We start from the raw sequence: 6,000 nt of genomic DNA on the forward strand, positions 1-6,000 counted from the left end.
CAGAATCGATTATTTTACATACCCGCTGCACCCTTTTTGCATGGAACGTTAAAGTTAAAATGCATCAAAGCCAAACCCCGAAATTTCAAGAGCACAAATATAGAGAACCAGACAACCGTTTGTGTTGAAAATTTTGCACATTGGTTTGGTCACTCGCTGGTGGTGTCCAATCGATCAAATTTTCAGCGTTGGTGGACACCAATCTATCAATATTCAGGTTTTCAGGTTCTTTATAGTTATGCTCTTGAAAATTCGAGGTTTGGCTTCGATTCGTCTTCGCCTTAAGCAATGAATGATATCTACACTATTTTTTTTACAACGAGCCAAGTGCAGCAAACCCGTTATAGTTCAATGTTCAGGCTGAGTAACGGATCCATTTTTAACGGCTTCAAAAATGTAAGATTGGAATAATTACGAAAATTAATTACGGTTCCATTGACCGTCAATTTCGCCCTGGCTAGTTAGACACACGAGAGCATCATAGGTTTCATATTGTATCTGAACGTTAGATCATATAAGGATTTCAAGTTCATTTAAAACTACCTCTAAAATATTATCAAAGCTTCCATTGACGTGTTTTTCTAAAAGTGCCACTAATGGCATCTTTTCATAAAAAATCTAACGTCTTACAGAATCTCTAACAAATATGGAACAATACCTCAGACTTGAAGTTTTAACACTCTCTATAGTATTTACAGCACGTGTCAATTATATTATTGAGAAAAAAAGTGTAGTTTGAATTGCATCTTGACTATTTTTAACGGTGTTTTTACAAACAAATCTAAAGTAAAGTGGTTTTATTCAGTGTGTCACCCACTGGCAGACTTAAGTGGGCTGGTCACTGTGAATGCATTAAAAATGATCATCCCGAAGTTAATAGACGCGTACGAGAGCCCTCAGTAGTTCGTGGAATTTGGGGGCATATCAACGAAAATGGGGCTTTGAAATGCAGTCGGTATGTAGTTGACCCACAATTCAAATGATCAAAGCAACAGACACAATAAAATTTTCAAAATTTCCAAATTTAATTGTGTTCAAAAATATTGCTAAAAACAGATCCATTTTGTTGCCAAAATCCGGGGGTGCCAAAATGGAGCATGCCAAAAATGGAATCCCACTGTACTGTGTGGAGAACAGTCACACACTAAGATTTGTCCCAGTTGGGACGTAATACTTGATGAAAATTACTTAGTAAAAAAGGGAAAATTTTATAATGCAAAAATAGCCTTCATACGAGAGCAGATTATTTATCCTTTGAAATGTTTAAGGCATAAAAAAAATCTTCTCAGTGAACAACACATTTTTAAAAGAAAATATTTGACACAAAATTTTTGAACGATTCAATATTAATTTTAATTTTGGAAGAGTAAGTCAAAAACACCGTCTATTATAGAGAGAAGGGAAAATGTGTGATTGAAATAATATTTTTTTCAGCATATCTCAAAAAGTGATCATGCGTTTGCAAAATAAAAGTGATTGCCTAAAACGTCATAGGGATTCAATAGAAACGTAAAAACGAATATCATCTTAATACTTAGTTTCAGACTCATTATGCCAAACAACTATTATGCCAAATGACCTTCATACTAAAAGACCATTATGTCAAACGACTTTTTATAAAATGACCATTATGCCAAACTACTTCATGCCAAACGGCTTTATGCCAAACGGCTTTACGCCAAACGACTTTATGCCAAATGACCTACCACCACCGGGATACTTTTCTAGAATTAGGCTCTGCACTGTTTTGAATTTGCATGGGGTTTTGACTTTTACTGGCCTTGTTGTTTACAAGTTTCACGGAGGAAAGAAAGAGAAAGGAAGATTTTTATACAGAGCCCCATTCTTTAAGAATACTCGAGTGTATTGCTGAGAATAATATGCAGGGTGAAATTCCAATTACGTGAGGTATTCATCAAACTTCCTAGAAGAAGCCAACAAAACATTTTGGAAGATATTCCAAGGATATTACAGTCAACTCTCCCCTACTCGACTTTGTATCTCGATATCGAGTTAGAGAACCATAGTAGAAGTTTATTTTCATGGCTACCTCGATGAACACTTGGATTACAGTCGCAATGGTTTTATGTTGTTTAACTCTTCACCTTCCTAACTTGATGGCCCCTACCATATCGAGTTATGAAGAGTTGACTGTATTTTTTTCTTATTCTTGGCATTGACGTCTCCACTAGGACAGAGCCGGCTTCTCAACTTAGTGTTCTTATGAGCACTTCAACAGTTATTAACTCACTGAGAGCTGCCTTGCCTAAGTTGCCATTTTCGCATTTGTGTATCGTGTGGTAGGTAGGGAAGTCAAGGAAAGTTGTTTCTTAAGTAACATTAAATTAGATATTATTTTAATATTATTGATCAAGTGTTTTCTGTTAATATGTAAACTACATAAACAAATAGGTTAATTGCAAATGAAAACAATCAATCGCATTTCTACTATTCTGCAGGATTTTCTAAATGAATTCGTTAAAAAATATTTGACGAAATCCCTGGAAAAGTTTGTGTAAGTTTGTGTAATGATTGGAGGAACTACTATAATTGACGCTGTTGTTTTAACTGGAAGAGCATCAAGAAGGATTTCTAGAGGAATTTCTGGAAGAGTACCTAAAAGTGTAGTTTTTTCATCGATCAGGGGTGGGCAAGTGTGCTCTCCACTGGCTACGCGCATGAGCGCGCAACCCCTTGAAGATGAAACGTTAATATTTTCGCGGGATTTCTCAAGAACATTCACCAACAGCGATGAAACGGTGTGATAACTCAATCTAGGTGCGCGCGCGCGTTTGCAAGATGGACATTCGGAATACAAATTACGCTCGTCTAGAAATTTGAATATATTATACTCGCAGTGAGGACATTGTTTAACAACTTAATTCTGGTGACTGCAACAGAGTGCGCACCAAAAGGGGATGCAATCGAGATGAGGTCATTGTACTTAATGGATGGAGTCTGTGGATTGTCATCAAAATACATATAAGTTTCCTTAGTTCTATCTTTTGATAAATTTAATAATTCTAATAATATTTGATAATAGGTACATCAATTCAAACTAATTACAAATATTTGATTCATTCTTTCGTTTTATCATGTAGATACTCGTAACAGATCTTGTCAGAATCAAATCACTTATGATGTCGATGGCATCGGCTGCTGCAAAGTACGCATAACATACAATTGCATTAAAGTTTGAATGCAAGTTAAAGGAAATTACACGAGAGCTTTTTCACCCTTCAAAAGCTTCTGAAAATATCCAACAAATTTTGTTCCGATTGTACTCACCGTTTATCACGTTCTCAAATCCAACGAAGTAAAGGTTGTTCTCGGTTGGTGCAAGGAAAACATAACGGCCGGTGAGCTTTAGCTGATTGGAGCCAATGATGTGCGGTGTAATGGTGTGTTCAAGTATGCGAAGAGGTACGCTAACCGGTTGCAGATGGGTACGGATTAGGGTTCAACTTTATTGCGCGCAATTTTCCTTTTGTATCTGAATGGTTTGTATCACCCACGTGCTTACCTGCTTTCCGTTAAATTGATGAGGAAATCACGATAGTCAGTGATTGCTTCTGCTACCATGGTTGTTCGTTGATGAGTTGAGCAAACTGGGAGAACATAGATGCAACAATATATGATAAGTTTAATGGTTTTCATGCTTTCACACTTGATACTTGCGATGGAATGCTCACAGTTAATCACGAGGCAAGAGTTTTTATACTTTGCACATTATTTCGCGAAATGGGTTAAGGTTGAGAGGTTCAGCAATAGAATGATCAATTTGAATCAATTGAGCTGCTTTGATTCCATGAGAAAATGAAGTTGTGGAATTCCATGATGCACCTTCCAGGTTTACCCTTTAGATCCTCTGAAAGTTTTAGTTCATTCGGTCATTCCATGAGCTGGCGCATTTGCATTGAAGTTTGTATGGGGGTTTTCAGTTAGCATATGATCCACTGTTCAGGAGAATAGTAGATTGCGTTCAATTGAGCTCAGAATGTCGAAATTAGTTGCTACAATAACTAACAAAATTTGTAGAAGACTATAACATTAAACTGATGCAAATTTTGAAGTTTTTGCTCCCCTATGCTTAAACAATGTCAATTATCATAAAAATCATTCTCCAACAATTTGAAGTGATTTGGAAATAATCTGGTTGTGCACACGCCATTTCAAGTTTATACGGAAATTACTATGGAAAAAGCAAACCTTTTGTGTTCAGTTCTCTAACTGCACGTAATAATAATCTATGGAAAAGTGAACATACTCTCGTGTGAATTCTTCCCTGCTACAAGTTTGACGAAGATCACATTTTGATTGGACGTAAGGAAAATTTGTTATCATTGATGACAAAGTCTAAATCATGCTGAGATGATCATTCAATTAATCTCATAGCAATACTGTTCTTTTGCTGTAGAACATAGTAGCCTGGATTACTTTGATCTATTCTACCCGCCAGGAGCACCACTGTTGCCTGCCGAGAAGTTGGTTAAGCATGCAAAATGCAAACCCACGTTATGATTATGAATATCAATTTATCCTGACGTCCAATCGAAATGTGGTCTTGGGCAATGTTGTAGCTGAAACGATTACAAATGAGAAGAATTTGTTCACTTTTCCATAAAATATTATGACGACGAGATAGAGGGCTGAACACAAAAGTTTGGCGTCTTCTATAGTAATATCCACAAGAACTTCAAATGACGTGTGCACAGTCAAATTTCTTCCGAATCACTTCAAACTTTGGGAGGATGCTGTTTACCATAAAAAAATCGATCAAGAGCATAGGGGAGCCAAAATTTCAAAATTTGCATCACTCTACTATAACATGGTTGTAATTATTACAATACTTAAGCGCATTGTTGCAACCTTTTTAACTTGTGATTAATCAGTTATTTTAAACACAAATTTGATGATGTTGCAATGTTTACCAACACGGTGAAAGTTCTCAAAATTTTCAGGCCTAGGAAGTCGCTACTCACGCGGTGAGCGATCATTGTCATGTTCAGTTCAGGTTGTGATAAACTGTTGTTGCGGAATAAGATTGTTGCAACACGAATAGGAGAGGATAATGTCTTTGTTGCTGCGTGTTGGTTGACAATTGATTCACTGCTAACATTTGAAAAGATCTGAACATCGTTTTTGAAAACTAGTACAGGTAGTACAGACTCTTCTGTACATGTAAGTTTATGAAAATCAGTTAAAATTTTCTTATAGTTTTGTCATTGTCTATTGAAGCTTTTTGTTGCCTATTTCTAATTTCAGTGTTAATAAATCTCAACCAAGCTGTAAATGGAACTCAAACAATATTGATATCACATACCTCTTTTACGCATTCAAACTCTCTGAGCAAAATCCTCATTTAGAAATGTATTGCTGTTTGCGTTTGACGTGCAAATCAATTCTAACTGGGCTTCAAATGCGGTCACACAAAGTAACCAAAGGATACTTAGCAATTAAAGTCCATATCACCGCCATCCTAGCAATGACAATCAATCTTTGACTTCGCCTTCCTTGTTGAAAATCTTACCGCGTTTGGTGTTCCCGCGTTTGATATTTGCATTTCAAACGCACACAGCAAAATACAAGGTGAAAAGAACCGAATTTAGTACTATACCATTTAATTCCACTAGAGTTTGTATCCTTTGACAGATACGCGTATTTCGACCTCAACTGTAAGGCCGTCTTCAGTGTCGTGTACTAGACTCGACTTAGTTACTTAGTTTACTAGCCGGAAATCGTGAAAACAAATGTCCCTGGGAAAGAGTACACATAGATTACGCAGACTCTATGTTGCTCATCAATGTCAATGCATACAGAAAGTGATTGGAAATGAAGGCCACAAATACGAATAATGGGCCACAGTTTAACGCTGTGGAATTTAAGAACTTTTTGCAGAAAAGTAGAGTTTCACATGCTGTCGGCTTTATACCAATCAGCAATAAATGGTATGATATGATATGCGTTTTGAAAGCTATGGGAACAACTGCCTATACATTG

The 6,000-nt window shown here is 36.5% G+C and overlaps 1 long non-coding RNA gene across 1 annotated transcript; it reads right to left on the bottom strand.

The window, feature by feature from the left end:
• Nucleotides 1-3,052: 3,052 nt before the first annotated feature.
• LOC110677829 lies at nt 3,053-3,673 on the bottom strand. Its single transcript, XR_002501219.1, has 3 exons — nt 3,524-3,673; nt 3,289-3,428; nt 3,053-3,159 (listed from the first exon to the last, which is right to left on the bottom strand). It is a non-coding gene; the product is annotated as an uncharacterized LOC110677829 (long non-coding RNA).
• Nucleotides 3,674-6,000: the final 2,327 nt, after the last annotated feature.

Source organism: Aedes aegypti, chromosome 3, assembly GCF_002204515.2.
Source record: "Aedes aegypti strain LVP_AGWG chromosome 3, AaegL5.0 Primary Assembly, whole genome shotgun sequence".
In the NCBI taxonomy this organism is placed as follows: Eukaryota; Metazoa; Arthropoda; class Insecta; order Diptera; family Culicidae; genus Aedes; species Aedes aegypti.